The following is a 19,662-nucleotide window of genomic DNA, read 5'->3' as shown; positions in this document are numbered from 1 at the left end:
TGTATTTCCTGCCAACTGAAAGTCAGCTCTACAGCTTGATTAGATTCAGGTTAACTTTTCTGGTAAGAAATATTTCAAAGATAATGTACTTTAACATTGCCTCCTATCAGGAGGGACATCAGTGTTAGGTTGTTCTACCTCTGGCGATGTTATGTTTGAAGACTGAGTTTAGATGGTGGTTGCTAGATTTCTCCATTGTAAAGACACTTCCCCTTTTTGCATTTAGTATGTAAACTATGAGGTAACGCTTGGTCACCATTCTAACATCCTGTTACTGAACAACATTTCATTTAATCTTTTTAGCATCTGTTGTGGTTTCTTCCCTCAGTTGTTTATATTTACTATTTTCCTAGCATTTTTCAGCAATTTACTATGTGCTGGGCATTCTTTTATGGTTCTATCTGTATTTTCTTTACCTCTTTCTCACTCTCTCTTTTTCCTCCTTCCTTCCTTTTTTTCCTTCCTTTCTTTTCTCCTTCCTTCATTCCTTCCTTTTTTTTCCTTCCTTCCTTCCTTCCTTCCTTCCTTCCTTCCTTCCTTCCTTCCTTCCTCTCCTTCCTTCCTTTCTTTTCTCCTTCCTTCTTTCCTTCCCATCTTCCTTCCTCTCCTTCCTTCCTTCCTTCCTTCCTTCCCATCTTCCTTCCTTTCCTTCCTTCCTCTCCTTCCTTCCTTCCTTCCTTCCTTCCTTCCTTCCTTCCTTCCTTCTTATCTCTACACCCAATGTGGGACTTGAACTCACCACTCTGAGATTAAGAGTTGCATGCCCTGCCAACTGAGCCAGCTAGGTGCCCCTATATTTTCTTTTCTAATTTCACAATAATAGAGATAATGAGAAAAATTTATTTTATAAGTGAGGAAACTGAAATGGAGAAGGTGTGTTAGCTTTCCACTGCTACTATAATAAAACACCACAAGCTATGTGACTTAAAACAATAGAAATTTATCTTAGAATACTTGAGTCAGAGGTTCAAAATAGGTCTCACTGGACTGAAATTAAGGTGTAAGTGAGGCTGCTTTCCTCTGGAAGTCTTTAAGGAAACATCTGTTTCCTTGCAGCTTTTATTTTTCTATTTTATTATTATTTTTTAAAGTTAATTTATCAGAGAGAGAGAGTAAAGTGCAAGTGAGGGAGGGGCAGAGAGAGAGGGAGAGAGAGAGAATCCCAAGCAGGCTCTGTGCACTGTCAGCACAAAGCCGGATGCAGGGCTTGAACTCTTGAACCATGAGATCATGATCTGAGCCAAAGTAGGACACTTAACAGACTGAGCCACCCAGGCGCCCTTTCCTTGCAGTTTTTAGAGGCTGCCTGCATCCCTTGGCTCATGGTTCCCTTCCAACTTTTTTTTGCTTTGGTCTTTTATTTATTTTATTTATTTATTATTATTATTATTATTTTAAGTTTATCCATTTTGAGATGGGGGGAGGGTAGACAAAGAATTCCAAGCAGGCTGTGCATTGTCAGTGTAAAGCCCAATACAGGGCTTGAACTCAAGAGCCGGAGGTTCAATGGACTGAGCCACCCAGGCACCCTCTCCCTTCCGACTTTAAAGCCAGCATTGGTGGACTGAGTTCTCATACATTATCACTTCGATCTTGCTTCTATTGTCACTTCTCTTTTTCTCTGGGGACTTCATCCACTTTTAAGGACCTTTGTGATCCCATTGGGCCTACCCCAGGAAACCCAGGACAATCTCCTTATCTTAAGGTCAGTTCTTTAGTCCCTTTAATTCCATCTGCAACTTTAATTCTCCTTCGCTATGTAACCTAACATATTCCCAGGTTCTGGGGATCAGGACATGGACATCTTTAGAGACAACATTATTGTGCTGACCACAGAAGCTAAGTAACTTGCCTTGATCATACAGCAAGATAGCGGCAGAGCTGGGATTTGGGCTCTGGCGGCCTGGTTCCAGAGCCCACATTTTGAATCCCTATGCTATGCTTTCTCTAAAAATGTACTAAGTTGTGGGGTTGGGATAGTTTATTATGACTTGCATAAAACATCCCTTCAGACTTCCTCATCTTCTGATTTCATAAAGTATCATGAAATTCTCTATTACAGTTTGGCTTCCCACGCTATGCTAGAGTGTCTAGATCCAGAGTCTGGAACTTAGACTCAAATTTCTGCTAGACCACTTACTTGCTATATGATCTGGGAAGATTATTAAATTTCTCCGTGCCTTAGTTTCCATAATGTAATGTGTAGTGAAAAAATAGTATTTCCCCTATAAGGACAATTTTTTTAACTAAAATGATTATATACAACTGCTCTGTGTTAGTCAGGATTTCATTCTTTCTGTATATTTCTAAGGGATCACCTGGCCAGATTGGCTTTCTGGATCTCATTTTTCATCCACAATCACCAAGTAAAGGAGTCACTTGGAACAATCTTGCTACAAAGAACACAAAACTTCAGGGGAAAACAATTGACCTATTATAGTGACCACTAGAGCTGGTATAAGGATCCATTGATAAATTTTTCTAGAGCAAATACCACAATAAACTTGATCCCCTTTTAAAAAATGCTGTTAACTTTTACAAATTTTTTTTTTTTTAGAATATTGACATTTTGGCAGTATTTGTGTTTTATTGTCTTTTCAGAAACTTTAAATGGATTTTGATTTTTACCTAATGTCCTTTTTCTGATTCAGGATCCCATTCAAGATACCATATTGCACACACCAAGGAGTGTGTTATCTCCTTGGGCTCTTCTTGGCTATGAGAGTTTCTCAGACTTTCCTTGGTTTTGATGGTCTTGACAATTTTGAGAAGCACTAGTCCCTTTTGTACCATGCTCTTCTGTTGGAATTTCTCCAATGTTTCTCTCATGGTTAGCTTGACATTATAGGTTTCGGGGAAGACAACCACAGAGAAAAAGACCCATGTTCATTATATCATATCAAGGTACACACCATCAGTATGAGTTATCATTGTTGATACTGACCTTAATCCCCTGGCTGAGGTGGTCAGGTTTCTCCACGGTCAAAGTACTCTTTTTCCCTCTTTCCATACTATTCTCATTATAAAGAAGTCACTATGTCCAACATACACACAGAGGAGGAGTAGGGAGTTATGTTCAGGCTCCTTCAGGGGGTGTATTAATTTCTAGGGTTGAGTAACTAACACAAACTAGGTGGCTTAAAATGACAGAAATTTATTCTCTCACAGTTCTGGGGGCTGGAAGTCTGAAATCAAGGTGTCAGCAAGGCCATGTTCTCTCTGAAGTTTCTAAATGTTTATTTATTTATTTTTGAGAGAGAGAGAGCACATGCGCCTGGGTGAGTGGGGGAGGGGCAGAGAGAGAGGGAGACACAGAATCTGAAGCAGGCTCCAGGCTCTGAGCTGTCAGTACAGAGCCCGACATGGGGCTCAAACCCACCAACTGTGAGATCATGACCTGATCTGAAGTCGGATGCCCAACCAACTGAGCTACCTAGGCGCCCCATCTCTCTGAAGTTTCTAGAGAAGTTCATCTGTGCCCCCTCCTAGCTTCTGGTGCTGCTGGCAAACCTTGGGGTTCCTTGGTTTGTTATGTAACACTCCAGTGTGCCTGCTTCCACTGGCACCAGGTGTTCCTCCCCTGTTGTCTTTGTCTGTGTCCCTCTGTTATAAGAATAGCAATTATATTGGATGGGGGCCCACCCTAGTGATCTCATCTTAACTTGATCCCATCTGCGAAGACTTGCCAAGTAAAGTCACAGTCACAAGTACTGCGGTTTAGGACTTTAACAAATTATTTGGAATTCTTCTGCATAGGAGATTTATCACTTCTCCCCTATTCATTTATTTATTTAATCATTTGTTTACATCAGTATGAGTTAACACTTTGCTATATTTATTTATTAACTCCAGAAGTCATTTTGGGATTTTCTACATAGATAATCATGTCGCCTGTAACTCCTTCCCAATCTGCGTATCTTTTTTTTTTCTTTTTCTTTTAAGTAAGCTCTAAGCCCATTAGGGGACATACATGAACTCACAACCCTGGGATCAGGAGTGGCATGCCCTACTACTGACTAAGCCACCAGGTGCCCCCCGTCTGCATATCTTTTATTTCCTTTTCTTGTCTTATTGTAGTAACTAGGACTCCTAGCACAAGGTTGATTAAGAGGGGTGAGAGAACGGGGCACCTGGGTAGCTCAGTCAGTTAAGGGACTGACTCTTGATTTGGGCTCAGGTTGTGATCTCATGGTTCGTGAGTTTGAGCCCCACATCCGCCTCTGCGCTGACAGTGGGGAGCCTGCTTGAGTTTCTCTTTCTCCCTCTCTCTCTGCCCCTCCCCCACTCATGCTGTCTCTCTCAAAAGTAAATAAATAAACATTTGGAAAAAAAAAAGAGGGGTGAGAGAACGACCATGCGCCTCACCCTACCCAGCGACAACAGCTCAGCAGAGTGTATAGCAGAGTGCTCAGCAGAGTATAGAAGGGCAGGCTCCCGGAGAGGGAGTCTGTGGGACCAGGGAGAATGGATTTACATATGAAGAATATCAGAACACTGCAAAATGGCCCCTGTGCCACACCAAACACTGGCCTCAAGTGGCAGCAATCTGTGGTCCTGGGTTAGGAGGTCTGGCCAATCAGTTGATTCGGGCCTAGATGTTCACTAGAGTGAGATACCAAACTTTTCCCAAAGCACAGTGCCAGCCAAACACCCATGTGTCTGCATTCCTGAATGGCAGATCCTGAGTGATGATGCAGGCGGGTTCCACAGGGATGAAGTCGACCTGCTCTCAAAGGTGACAATCCCAGTGAGGGTTTTCTGCCTTCCGGGTGTGGACACCCTGGTGATCACTGATGCAGCTCCAAGTTTGAGGTTGGAGACATCATGCTGATCTGTCATCACATCAACCTACCTGGTTTCTGTGGTTGGAGCCCTCTCAGAAGGCCCAATGATGACAGGTTTGGAACTTGTTTCCCTGTCATGTCTGAGGCCTATGACCGGGATGTGAGGCAGAAGGCTCACGGTGCCTGGAAACAAATGGGGGGGGGGCAGAGAAAGCTTCAGCAAGGCACGTATGTGACGGTGGCAGGCCCCACCTATGAGACTGTGGCCTCACCTGCTGCAGAAGCTGGGTGGGGGCAGATGCTGTCGGCATGAGCACAGCACCAGAGGTTCTAGTTGCAAAGTGCCATGGACTTTGAGCCTTTGGCTTCTCCCTCAATACTAAGGAAGTCATCCTGGATTATGAAAGCCAGGAGACAATCACGAGGAAAGTACTAGAGGCCGGGAAACAAGCTGTGCAGAAATTGGAACAGCTTGTCTCTATTCTTATGGCTGGTACTCCACTGCCTGGCAATGCCAGTTAACCAGTCCTGGAGTGGCCTCTCCCTAATGGGATCCAAGTAGGTACCTCCTACTTTGGCCCCTTGCTGGGGTCACACGCCTCAGCCACTAAGTAGGAGGAGAAAGGAGAGCAAGATTCCTTCCTTCCCCTTCCCCTTTCCTCCCACCAGACCCTTCTACGCTGGCTCCTCTTTGCTCAGTTGTCACAAAGCTGTTTTCACCCCCTGTTCTTCCCCAAGAGCTAGAGCCCAAGCCCGACCACACACAGCTGTGTGTATGCCCTGGGTGTGGCTTGGGCTGTCAAACTTGACACGGTGGCTGCTGCTGTCTTTTTGAGATAATGTTTTCACATTCCCGGAGACTCAGTTCTGCCTCCTCCCAAGCACTAGAGACCACATAAGGGCCAGTCCAGTCCAGTCCAGTCCAATACCTCTTGGACTTTAATACTTTAATACTATCATAAATAAATAAATAAATAAATAAATAAATAAATAAATAAATAAATAAATTTATATATATTTCTCCTACTACTTTATATACATATATAACATATATATATATGACTTATTTATTTATTTTTGAGAGAGAGTGAGAGAGGGAGTGAGTGAGAAAGGTGGACAGAGGATCCGAAGCAGACTTTGTGCTGACAGCAGAGAGCCCTATGTGGGGCTTGAACTCACGAACCGTGATTTCATGACCTGAACTGGAGTTGGACGCTTAACTGACTGAGCCACCCAGGCAGATGAAATGGGAAAAAAAAAAAAAAAAAAAGAATGGTGACAGAAGGCATCCTTGACTTGTTCCCAATTTTAGGGGAAAAGCATCCAGTTTCTCACTGTTAGGTATGATATTAGTTCTAAGGATTTTTGCCCATTTGGACAATCTCTGTTTTTTTGTTTTTTAAGTTTTTATTTTAATTTCAGTATAGTTAACGTACAGTGTAATATTAGTTTCAAGTGTACAATATAGTGATTCAACAATTCCATAGGTCACCCAGTGCTCATCACAGCAAGGGCACTCCTTAATCCCCATCACCTATTTCACCCATCCCCCCCCACCACCTCCCTGCTGGTAACCATCAGGGGTATGGTAACTGGTAACTGTTCTCTACAGTTAAGCATCTGTTTCTTCTCTCTCTCTCTCTCTCTCTCCCTCTCTCTCTCTCTCCCTCTCTTTTTTTCCTATTGCTAGTTTGTTTTGTCTCTTAAAATCCACAAATAAATGAAATCATATGGTATTTCTCTTTCTCTGACTTATTTGCTTAGCATTTTACTCTCTAGCTCCATCTGTGTTGTTGCAAATGTCAAGATGTCATTCTTTTTATGGCTGAATAATATTCCATTGTATACGTATACCACATCTTCTTTATCAATTCGTCTATCTATGGACACTTGGTCTGCAGCCATCTCTTGGCTATTATAAATAATGCTGCTATAAACACAGGGGTGCATATATCCTTTTGAATTACTGTTTTTGTATTCTTTGGGTAAATACCCAGTAGTGCTATTGCTAGATCATAGGGTAGTTCTATTTTTAACTTTTTGGGGGACCCTCCATATAGTTTTCCAGAGTGGCTGCACCAGTTTGCATTCCCACCAATAGTGCATGAGGGTTCCTTTTCTCCACATCCTTCCCAACACTTATTGCTTCTTACATTGTTGATTTTAGCCATTCTGGCAGATGTGAGGTGATATCTGATTGTGGTTTTGATTCACATTTCTCTGATGTTAAGTGATATTGAGAATCTTTTCATGTGTTTGTTGGCTATCTGTGTATGCTTTCTTTGAAGAAATGTCTGTTCATGTCTTATGCCCATTTTTAAATTGGATTATTTGTTTTTTTGGTGTTGAGTTGCATAGTTCTTTATATATTTTGGATACCAACCCTTCATTGGATATGTCATTTGCAAATATTGTCTCCCATTCCATAGGTTGCCTTTTAGTTTTGTTGATTGTTTGCTTTGCTGTACAGAACATTTTTATTTTGATGTAGTCCCAATAGTTTATTTTTGCTTTTATTTCCCTTGCCTCAGGGGACCTATCTAGAAAAAAGTTGCTGTGACCAATGTCAGACAAGTTACTGCCTGTGCTCTCTTCTCTTCTAGGATTTTAATGGTTTCCTGTCTCACATTTAGATGTTTAATCCATTTTGAGTTTATCTACATGCATGGTGTAAGAAAGTTGTCCAGTTTCATTCTTGTGCGTGTTGCTGTCCAGTTTTTTTCCTGACGCTATTTGTTGAGACTTTTTCCCATTGGATATTCTTTCCTGTTTTGTCGAAGATTAATTGACTATATAATTGTAAGTTTATTTCTGGGTTTTCTATTCGGTTCTTTGATCCATGTGTCCATTTTTGTGCCAGTACTATACTGTTTTCATTACTACAGCTTTGTAATATAACTTGAAGTCCAGAATTGTGATGCCTCCAGTTTTGCTTTTCTTTTGCAAGTTTACTTTGGCGATTCGAGGTCTTTTGTGACTCCATACAAATTTTAGGATTGTTGGGGTGCTTGGCTGGCTCAGCTGGAGGAACATGAAACTTTTGATCTCAGGGTTGTGAGTTTGAGCCCCATGTTGGGTGTAGAGATTATTTAAAATAAAATCTTCAAAAAATTTTCAAGATTGTCTGTTCTAGTACTGTGAAAAATGCTTTTGGTATTTTGACAGGGATTGCATTGAATGTGTAGATTGCTTTGGATAGAATCTACATTTTAATAATATTTGTTCTTCCTATCCATGAGTGTGGAATATCTTTCCATTTTTTTGTGTCCTCACAATCTCTGTGGTTTTTTTTTTAATGTTTACTTATTTTTGAGAGAGAGAGAGACAGAGAGAGAGAGGCAGAGCATGAGTGGGGGAGAGGCAGAGAGAGAGGGAGACATAGAATTCAAAGAAGGCTGCAGGTTCTGAGCTGTCAGCACAGAGCCTGACATGGGGCTTGAACTCACAGGCCATGAGATCATGACCTGAGCCAAATACAGATGCCGACTGAGCCACCCAGGCGCCCCACAATCTCTGTTTTTTAATCTGTGTATTTAGATGATTCACATTTGAAAACTATTTGCGAAATATTCTTGTTTTTAGAGCAGTTTTAAGCTTACAGCAAAATTGAGCAGAAAGTAGGAGAGTTCTCAGGTATTTTCTCCCTATTTGTAGCTTGTCTTCTGATTCTCTTGAGACAATTCATATTTAAAGTGATTACTAATATCACTGGATTAATATTCACCATACTTGTAACTTTTTCCTATTTTTATTCTTGTTCTTTTTTCTGCCTCCTCTGGTTTTAACTGAGGATTTTTGTATGATTCCATTTTAACTTGATCTCTTTTTGAAGAAAAGTTTTGCTGTTATTAGTTATATTAGTGGTTCTCAGCTGACAATGATTTTGCTCCCTAGGTGACATCTGGCAATGCCTGGAGACATTTTTCATTGTCATAGCTGTGAGAATGTTACTGGTATTAGCAGGTAGGGGCTGGTGATGCTGCTGAATATCCTACAATGCATACTACTGTCTTCCCCAGCAAAGAATGATCTAATCCAAACTGTCAGTGGTTCCACATGTGTTCCCCTTTGTTCACTGTGTAAAAGCAGTTCTACCTCCTTCTGCTGATCAGGGTCAGTTGCCTTTTCCACAATGGCGACTGTTTCTGTCATCGGCAGGATGCTAGTGAGGAGCCGTAGCTTGTAGTTCAGTGGGAACTTGTATTTTTGGCAAGAGTGTAGCCCGTTTGGGGACCAGAACCTTCTACCTTGCAGAGTCCAGAGTTGCAGGCATGGGAAGCACAAATTTGGTCATGGGAGAGATGGTAAATGGGCCACTCCTTCTTCTCCTCTTTAGTTTCCAGACCCTGGAGGATGTTCTGTTCCACTGCTGCTTACCTTCTTCCCCAGCTTAGCTGACCGATTGCCTCTTGGCCATCTGCACTCCAGTCTCACTTTGTGGCTCTTCAGTTCTGTCTCCTCTGTCTCCTACTTGGATTAGTTTTGCCTCCTCAGGGTGCCACTAAGCTCCTGCCACTGGGTCCCTGACTTCCCCCTCTGGGAAGCTTCACTGATTCCTCAGGAAGCTCAGACCAGCACCTCAGACTTTCCGTCTAGTGTTACTGAATGCCTCCCCAGATCTTTGCCCAGATAAAATGTCCTGAGACAATAACTTAACAAGAATAGGGAAGACTTTTGGAGGAGGAACCTGTATTGCTGAGTTTATTTATCTGTCTAATTCTTGTTATATTAATGCTTTGGTTAGAATGGGATATTTTATAGGATATACCAAGAGGCCTGCTAGGACTGGTTGTTTTGTTGTTGTTGTTGTTGTTGTTGTTATTGTTGTTTGTTTTGAATGAATAATTATTCACAGTGCTCAAAGTTCAAAAGGCACAAAACAATATTCAATGAAATGTTTCCCTCCTACCTCTATTTTCCAGCCACCCAATCCCCCCCCCCTTTTCCAATGTTTATTTATTTTTTTGAGGGGGGGAGGGGAGGAGAGAAAGGGAGATACAGAATCTGAAGCAGGCTCCAGGCTGATGCAGGGCTCAAACTCACAGGCCATGAGATCATGACCTGAACCGAAGTTAGCCACTTAACCAACTGAGCTACCCAGGTACCCCAGTTAATTTGTGTTTTTAACTTCATTCATCTTGGAGATTTTTCCATATTGGCTTCATTAACTTTAATGTCTACACAATCATTGGATAAATGCATCATAATTTATTTAACTATTCCTCTGTTGACAGACATTTAGGTTGTTTTCATCTTTTTTTTTTTTTTTTTACGTTTGTTTATATTTATTTTGAGAGAGAGAGAATTCGATGTGGGGCTTGATCCCTCATACCATAAGATCATGACCTGAGCCAAATTCAAGAGCCAGGTGGTTAACTGACTGAGCCCGCTGGTGCCCCAAAGTTGGTTCCATCTTTGACAAGACTGCCACAAACCTCGTTCATGAGTCTTTGTGCAAATGTGCTAGTATATGTTTACAATAATCTCCTAAAAGTAGAATTGCTGGGTCAAAAACTACGTGTATTTTAAAATTTTGATTGATGTTGACTGACTATTCAGATAACAGGTCAAACTAGCTCTCATGGGAAGAAGTGAGGTCCCTAGAGCCAATTCCTCCTCAGTCCTCCCATGACACACATTCCAGCATTGCACAGGACTCACCATTTTTTGACATTTGGTCTGACTTGCTGATACGGGTCTCTATTGGCAAGATCTTCCTAAAGTTATATTTTATTCTATAGAAGGCGTTCATCACAATCTGCCTAGTCATGTCCCTATTGAGGTTGCGACAAAATGGAGCTAAGCAGATGACCTTATAGAGAGCATTTTGGTGAACAGGTCAACTTGTGTTTTTTGTCAAGTAGTTTGTCAAGTAGTTACTATTTGCCTAAGCAAATAATGATAGCTAACACTTGCTTTGAGCCAGGCACTGCTCTAAACCATTGTGATGTATTTTCTCAAAAATCCTGAGTTAGGTATCATTATTATTAGCTTAATTTTATACATGTGAAGGCTTAGGCATACGGGTAGACAATATTTCCTGGGTCCTAGACCTGATAAGAGATAGGGCTGGAGTTAAAACCCAGTCATTCCAGACATTCTAGGGGCACCTGGCTGGCTCAGTCAACAGAACATATGACTCTTGTTCTTAAGGCTGTGAGTTCAAGCCCCACATTGGGTGTGTAGAGTTTACTTAAAAAACAAAAACATTGGGGCACCTGGGTGGCTCAGTTGGTTAAGCCTCCAACTTTGGCTCAGGTCATGATCTTACGGTTTGTGAGTTCCATCCCTGCATGGGGCTATGTACTGATGGTGTGGAGCTGCTTGGGATTCTCACTTTTCCCCCACCCCCCACCCCCATCCTCTGCCCCTCACCCAACTTGCTTTCTCTTTCTCTCAGAATAAATAAATAAACTTTAAAAAACAAAAACAAAAACCCAGTCAATCTAGCTCCAGTCAGTAGTCCCATATTGAGGCATTTGGTTCAATGGGTAAGTTTATTTACTTATTTTTATTTAAATTCAAGTTAGTCAGCATATAGTGTAATAATGATTTCAGGAATAGAATTTAGTGATTCATGACTCACATGTAATACCCAGTGCTCATCCCAACAAGTGCCCTCCTTAAGGCCCATCACCCATTTAGCCCATCCCCCCACCCAACACCCTGCCAACAACCCTCAGTTTGTTGTCTGTATTTAAAAGTCTCTTATGGTTTGTCTCCCTCTCTGTTTTTATCTTATTTTTGCTTCCCTTCCCCTATGTTCATCTCTTTTGTTTCTTAAATTCCACATATGAGTGAAGTCATATGATATTTGTCTTTCTCTGACTGACTTATTTTGCTTAGCATAACACACTCTAGTTCCATCTACAAAGGGTAAGTACATTTACAAGTAAGATGCTGTTGGGGCGCCTGACTGGCTCAGTTGGAAGAACTGGCAACTCCGGATCTCGGGGTTGTGAGATTGAGCTCCACGTTGGGAGTATAGATTGCTTGAAAATCTTAAAAAAAAAAAAAAAGTTATCAAATTACTCTCCAGGAAGGCTGTGACAGTCTCTGTCCCACCAGAGTGAAGGTGGAGGCCCTTTTTTCTTTCAAGCAGTATGTCTTTTTTACTTCCATATCCTGGCTGTAGAGGATATGAAAATGAAATACACCCAGCATACAGTCCAGCATAAAGTAGGCAGGTGCTCCCCTGACTGCTGACTAAAAGAATGGATAGATGGATGGATGGATGGATGGTTGAAGAGGGGCAGACAAGTCTGGAGAGAGGGCGCCTAGGTGTCTCAGAGGAACCATTGCCCAGTTCGGTGCCCTACTTGGAAAACTCATTCACACAAGTGTGAAGTGTTTGTTATTTTTCTGCTCTTACCTCAGCTAGCTGCTTGGGTGCTGTCGCCCCTTCTTTTAGGTATCTGCTAAAGCATCTCCCTCTGAGAGGCCTTCCCTGACAACACTGCAGAAAATAACAATCCCCACTCCACTCTACAACTCCTTATCCCCTTACTCTGCTTTACATAGCATTTATTCCCTCTGACATCCATGTGCTGCTTTTTACTACTTCTATCTTATTGCTCGTCTTCCCTGCCTCCCCTCCCTGCACCCGCAACAGAATATAAACCTCACAAGAGCAGGGGCTTTGTTTTGTTCACTCATTTATCCCCAGTGCCAAAGACATTTCCTGGCATTAGCAGGCTTTCAATCAATATTTGGTGAATACGGCATTTATTATGCACTGTTCCAGGAAGTGACGGTGCAGCAGCCAGCAAGACAGAGGACCTGCCCTCAGGGCCCAACGCGAATCCTGCTGGGGGTAGCAGCCAAAGAGCTTCTCCCTACTCTGGGCTCAAGGTCCCTTGGCTTCTTTCTGAGGAAGTGTGACCAGCGGCGACGCCCTCCGCGTCTGCCGGCCACGCCCCCGGCAGCGGGCCCGCGCCGCAGCGCCCCCTGGCGGGCCTCGTTGGCCCGGCGTCCCTGTCGCGCGAGTCGGCACCTCGTTCCGCTGCGCGCAGGACCTCCCCCCTGGCCTGGCGCGCTGGGAACCCCGGGAGCTCCCCGCCCGTTTCCTGCCGGCATTCAGACACTTCTGCTTCTGCCCCAGGCGGGAAGAGGAAGGAGGGCAGAGGGAGGGCGGGGAAAAGGGAGGAAGGTCTGGGTTCTGGCCTCTTCTCCCACCTTGTCATCCGCAAACATGACTTTTCAAGCGTGAGGTCTCCTCATTTTTGGACGGCCTGGCTTCTTCCCCGGGCCCACCTCGGGTCTCATCTGACCCCCCTTCTCCGCGCGGAAGGAGGTCAGAAGGCGGGGCCGAGGGCTGTGCCAGTGTCCTCCCGGGGACCTGATGTCCCTGCCCGGTACTAGAGTTTGGGGGGTGAAAGCAAGCGGTGCCTATGCATTTGGGTGGAGTTCTACGGGTTCACGGGCACTAGGCGCGTCCCGGCGTGCGCCGCGTGGGTGGACGCCCTGCCCCCAGACCTTAGGGGAAGGCAAAGCCGGCAGCAGTGGGAGCAGAGGTTAGGGTGACACCTGGCGGCCGCAGGCTTCGAACCAGACATACCGTAGGGGTCACTTGCCCAAGGGATCCTGGTTTGGGGCGTCTCTTTCTAGGCCAGCCCCTAAAGCAGATCCTCAGTCTACTTCACTTAGTGGCTGGGAGCCTGGATCTTTGGAAATTTGCACGATTGGGTGGGGATTGGTTTTGAAGAGCTGAGGATTGACAAAACAGGATAGTTCTTGGTGTTGGAACTCAAGTTTCTTGCCTTCGTGGTTGGTGTAGTGGCCCTCTGTAGTCTCCCTCCTCACCCCATCTATATATATTTTTTATTTTTCTAATTTGTAATTTTTTATTTTAGAGCGAGTTAGAGCACGAGCCGGGGAAAGGAGCGGGGGAAATATTGAGAGAGAATCTCAATCAGGCTCCATGCCCAGCCCTGAGCTGACTGTGGGGCTCCATCCCACGACCCTGGGATCCTGACCTGAGCTGACATCAAGAGGCCGCAATAAACCCACTGAACTACCCAGGTGTTCCCTATATTGTTCTTTTTATTCTAATCTTGAAAGGGCCTTTGTCATTATAAAAATGATGCATAGTCATTGTGAAAAAAAAAAAAAGGAAAAAGAAAATATTGTTTCCGTTGGAAGTCCTCCCCTTCCCTTGAACATAGGCCTGTGATCCCTGGGAGTGCAGGTGTGCTAGCTCTCTTTCCCTCATCCTGGCAGGAGCCTTCCGTTAAGGGTCAAGTCCACACCCTTCCTGATGTTGGCAGGATTGGCCCATCCACCCCAAGGTTGGAACCCTGCTAGAGGCAGCTTTATAGCTGGTGGAGCCCTCCCGCCAGAGGGTGGCAAGGGGCTTCCCCCAAGGTTTCTCACTGTCTCTTTTTGATTAAATTTGATTAAATTTTTTGTCCTTTTTGTCCTTATAAGGTTGTTGCCTACTCAAAGACCATTTTATTTTATTGTAGTAGATTTACCTTAATGTATTATTGGTAGCCACTCTTACCGTGGGTGATTCCCTTTTTCAGTTGATGGGCCAGATCCCAGGTCTGGGGCGGGAGAAACCAAAGGTTGTGGGTGCTCTCCTGGTTTAGTTATGCTATCCTTGTTTTCTACCTTACATAGTATGTGACTGTATTTGTTTGTTCCTCATAAGCCCACAAAAATAGCCAGTTCAACAATTCTGCAAATATGCTCCAAAACTTCGGTGTTCTCTTTCAAAGAGCTGACAATCTGGGCGTGTCATGCAGTTTATTGAGAAAGCCTGTGGGTAGATAGAGTGGGGACAAGTCTGGGTGCAGAGGCTGAGGTTCCCAGAGATTCCCACTCATATGAGGCCTAGAGCCATTGTCTCATGTGGTGGTTCCCAGGTTTTTGGAGTTCATGAGCCTGTGAAGTATCCCCTATAGTTATCGGGGAAACAACACAGACTTGCTTTGGCACATCAGGACATTGGCCAAAACAAATGCTATGATCACTTCAGAAAAGAAGGGGGCGTTTTAACACCAAGAATCTCTAAATGGAAGTTTTTCGCATTTCACTAAGGACTGGTGGAACAGGCAAGGACAGTATGGGTCCTATTGGGCATCTAGGATCCTTGGATGATTCCCTTCACCAGGGGCTGGCTGCTGTGAGCACCCTGAGGCCTTGGTGATCAGGGAGGGACATCCACTCAGAGTGGAAGTCTCTGAAAACGCGGGCTTCACAGTATCAAGCTCCGTGTTTCACATCCCTGCTCTGTGGCTGGTCACCATCTCTGGACTTTGGGACCTTCGGGACAGGTCTCTGTCTACTTCCCACATTGTTTTGTGGTTCTGACTGCCCACTCAATGACTAGCTGGCTAAGGATAAGCACCTTGATAGATGTGACTGCTGGCAGTCCGGCATAGTGGCCGATACTCAGCAGGTGCTTTCAACATGTTTATTGCCGGAATAAAGTATACTCACTTTCCCCCTTTTGTATTTCCAATTAAATAATTAAGGAAGTACTCACTGTAAGCTACTTTAAAATGAGAGAGGAAATGGCTAATTTCATGCTGAGAGAGGAAAAATATTTGTTAGTTTTCCCACAGGCTACTTTATAACCACTTGATTTCCTTTAAGTTGTGTATTTTCTGTTGCGCAATCTACACTCCTCAAAAGAGAGGTACTCATGCCTTTCACTGCCCCACCTTCTAGAATAGGGATTCTTGGGGTGCCTGGGTGGCTCAGTTAGTTAAGCGTCTGACTTTGACTCAAGTCATGATCTCGAGGTTCATGGGTTTGAGCCCTGTGTCAGGCTCTGTGCTGTCAGCGCCTGTGTGATTCTGTGTCTCCCTCTCTCTCTGCCTCTCCCCCACCCCTCAAAAATAAATAAACATAATTTTATTTTTTTATTTTTTAGAATAGGGGTTCTCGGCCTCACTGCCCATTAGGAGAGTGGGAGGTTAAAATATTGACACTCAGGGCCCTTCCTCTGATGAACAGAATCAGGGTCTTGGGGTGGGGGGGTAAGGTGGGGGCTGGAGGTCTGAATGTTGGTTTTTATTTGTTTTTTAAATCAGTTTTATCAGCGATTCTAATGTGCATCCGTAACTGAGAACCCGTAGCCTAGATGCATCTTTTGGTGCTCTAGCAACTGAGTAAGAGGAAAGGATGAGGTAGGAGGAAGTTATGGACAAGGATAGGAGACTGGGGTTTCAGACCTGGTCCCCCACTTGTTGTGGTTTCTGTGGTTTAAGCCCTTGGTTTTGTCTTTTGTGAAGTGGGGATGATGATGACTGCCTATAGGGTTGTTTTGGGGATTATCTGAGTGCCTGGCACTGAGTAACAGGTTGTGATGGTTATTTTAATTACTTACTCAACTAATTTATTTTTGAGTGGGCTCTGCACCCAGCATGGGGCTTGAAATCACAACCCTGAGAACGAGTCCCATGCTGTACCACTGAACCAGCCAAGTGCCCCTGTGATTTCTTTTCTTTTCTTTCTTTTTTTTTTTAATGTGTCACTTGTCTAGGTTACGATACCCAGCTCTTTGGTCAAACACCAGTCTAGATGCTGCTCTGTGGTTATTTTTTAGATGTGATTGACATTGAATAAAGCAGATTACCTTTCAGTAATGTGAGAGAGCCACGAAACAGATGAAGGTGTTGGAGGAAAAGACTGCAGTCCCCTCAGGAGGAAGAAAGTCTGCTTCAGACTGCCTTTGGACTTGAGATTGCAACATGGACTCCTGCTGCAATTTCCAGCCTGGTGGTATGCCTTACAGGATTCAGGATTTCAGACTGGCCAGCCCCCAAAATCTCATGAGCCAATTCCTTAAAATCTCTCACCTTTTGCACTGGAGAACTTTGACCAGTGTTCCATAAATAATGGCTCCTGCTGTTATCATCTAACTCAGCAGTGGCTCCGGCTGGTTTGGGTTAAAAAGGCTGCAGCTTTATAGGTCAGGGCAATAGACATTATTGTGAGGAAGTGATAGCAATGAGCTTCCACTCTGAGATTCCAGTGTGTGAAGTCCAGATGCAAAGATAAACACATGGCACAAAATCCTTGTGTCTTTCTCATCTGAAATATAGAGATTTCCCTCAGGAGGGGAGTCCTATAGCACATGGCACAGAGCCCCAGACTTGGGGATCGAGAGGCTTGCCTTTGGCTCCTGGCTCTGTCACCAACTTATTGTGTGACCTTGGGCAAGTCCCCTGCCTTCTCTGGTTTTTGGCTTCCTGAGGGACTTGGGCTGTGTGATGTGTGAGGGGCTTTTGGTCGCAGAGCCTCTGAGTCTAGAGTTTCCTCTGGTGCTTCGACTTGCAAAGCACATTTCCCACCAGTTTGTTTACCTGCTGGAGTTTGGTTTCTGCTTCCTAAGTTGTTGCAGGTTGGGGCACTTATATTTATGCTCAGGGGAGAGGCCACATGCTTGAACTGTGGATGTCCTATCCTGGCTTGAGAGGATGCCTCAGACCTCACCTCCAGCTGTCCCCAGGCTCCTAGCGGCTAGGAGGCTCCAGGACGCGGAAAAGCCTGGCTCCTATAGGTCCCTGCTGCTGGGATTCCCTTCCAAGTTTACTCATGCACACCGGACTTTCCCTTCCCTGCCAGTGTGCCCTGGAGAGGTCTGAGACCACACACAGAGGACCTAATGCCGTTCCACAAATACGCTGAGAGAAACAGCGCAGCTGTGGTCCTCTTCAAATGATACCGATTCTGACTAATCCCCATCCTGCTTGATGTCAGGGCCCTTGTGACATTGGTCCCCACACATTACAGCCGAGTTGTTTGCTGTCCCTTTGGGCCTGGCATCGCTGCTGTCTCACTGCCATGCTGGTGAAGCTGGGAACCCCAGTGTAGTCTGTGGCTGTTCCCTCTGAGCCTCTGCCTCCTCCCCAGGGCATCCTCAGGAACATTACTAAAGTCCACTGAGCCTTTCCCGCCGGTGGGTGTTAAGGGTACTCAGCTCTAACCCCGACTTCAGTCTCTATCTGCAGAATGCAAGACCTCAGTTTGCTGCAGAGCTATCCTGTCCCCACAGTGCTGCCCAACTCACCAGGGGAATTTTCAGAGAACTCATAAACACATTTCTCCCACCTTGGTCTGCTCTGGACTGCCCCGCCCCCTTGTGGAACTTTGCTGCCTATGAAGTCACTTGAGGGTGGTGGCTCTTCCCTATCCTGGCTGTGAGGCTATTTTCAATCCAGGGGGCATCTGCCAAGCTGTCAAAGTGGCAGTCCTCAAGGATCCACAGGGACCGCACAGTTGTGGTCTCGCTGCAGCCGGGCTGTGACCTTGGCAGGGGTAGGAGGATGCTCCCTCTCTCGCATCGGGGTTGCATCTGGTGACCTGGGCACGGATGCAGTACTGCTGGTACTTGGGGGCTCTTGGGACCCTCCTGATGAAGATTTCTAACTCAGCCTGTGGCTGCATAAGATCCCAACACATATCCGTGACGACCCGACTCCTCAGCCCCCACACGTTAGCCGGGAGTCTGCTGTTTGCAGTGATGGAAACTCAAACTGCTCAAAAAAATTGTTTTAAAGGAAATTTATTGGGGCATCTGGGTGGCTCAGTCGGTTAAACATCCAGCTTCAGCTCAGGTCATGATCTCAAAATTTGTGAGTTCGAGCCCCGCATCAGGCTCTGTGCTGATGGCTCGGAGCCTGGAGCCTGCTTCATATTCTGTGTCTCTGTCTCTCCCTGCCTCTCCCCAGCTCATATTCCCTTTGTCTTTCTCTCTCTCAAAAAAAACAAAAAACAAAAAAAAACATTGAAAAATTTTAAAGGAAATGTATTACTTTATATCGCTGAAAACTCATGGCAAGTCTTCAGGTATGGCTGGAGCCATGAGCTCAAACAATGTGGTCAGAACTCAGTCCTTTCTTTTGTGTTGGCTTTAATCAGGCCGACTTTTTCCACTTGGCTGACCTCAAAACTTCCAGGTTTTTATCTTCCTCATAGCCACCAGTCTTGGTGGAAAAGGATCTTCCCTTTGTCTTTAGTCCCCACAAAAGTTCTGGAATTAGGTCTCCTTGGCATATAATTCACTTGCCTGCTACCAAAGCAATCTGTGCGGAAGATGGGTTGAAATCAACATCCTCTCCCATGAGAATAGAGGTGGCCCCATCTGGACCACTGAAATGAGAGTGAGGGGAGGTCATTCTCCCATAGAACATCAAGGTTCTCAGGGCGCCTGGCTAGCTCAGTTGGTGGAAAGTGCTACTCTTCATCTGGGGGTTGTGAGTTTGAGCCCCATGTTGGGTGTAGAGATTACTTAAAACTAAAATCTTTAAAAGAAAAAAAGGAAGGACGTCGAGGTTCTCTTGGAAGAAGAAAGGAGAATAGGTGCCAGATAGAAACAATTTCAGTGTGCGCCTCCTCTCGGCATACCTGCATTCCTGCATTGAGAACACGTGGGGCTTAAGCTGGGCCTCCCAGCTACAGCTAAATGCCAGTACAGGAGAGGTGTGAGGACTTGTCCAGTAAGAGGCACAGGTAGCAAAGGGGGTGAGAGTTCAGAGGAGAGGGTGAAGGGACTACAGCTGTATCGTAGAGCGATGCTTCTCAAATTTTAACATGCGTGTGAATCGCCTTGGATCTTGTTAAAATGTAGATTCTGATTCAAAGTCTTAGGGCAGTGGTTCTCAACCAGGGGTGATTTTGTCCCCCAGGAGACACATGGCAGTGGCTGGAGACATTTTTGGTTGTCACAGCTGAGGAAGGGAGCTCCCGGCATCTAACAGGTAGAGACTACTGTTGAAGAACAAAAATTCAACTCAGTAAGTATGAAGATCTAATTGGCTTTATTAAGTGATTCACGAACCAGGCAGCATTTCATTTAGCAAGCAGAAGGGAGCTCTGGGGAGTTACACAAAATTGTGAGTTTTTATGGGAAGGAGGGTGGGGTAAG

At 44.7% G+C, this 19,662-nt stretch overlaps 1 pseudogene; it reads left to right on the top strand.

The window, feature by feature from the left end:
• Positions 1-4,354: 4,354 nt before the first annotated feature.
• LOC106984267 (purine nucleoside phosphorylase-like) lies at positions 4,355-5,306 on the top strand (annotated as a pseudogene).
• The last annotated feature ends 14,356 nt before the right edge of the window (positions 5,307-19,662 follow it).

This window comes from Acinonyx jubatus, chromosome C2 (assembly GCF_027475565.1).
Source record: "Acinonyx jubatus isolate Ajub_Pintada_27869175 chromosome C2, VMU_Ajub_asm_v1.0, whole genome shotgun sequence".
NCBI lineage: Eukaryota > Metazoa > Chordata > Mammalia > Carnivora > Felidae > Acinonyx > Acinonyx jubatus.
Note: the sequence above shows the minus strand (reverse complement) of the source record. Positions and strands in the feature narration are given on the sequence as shown.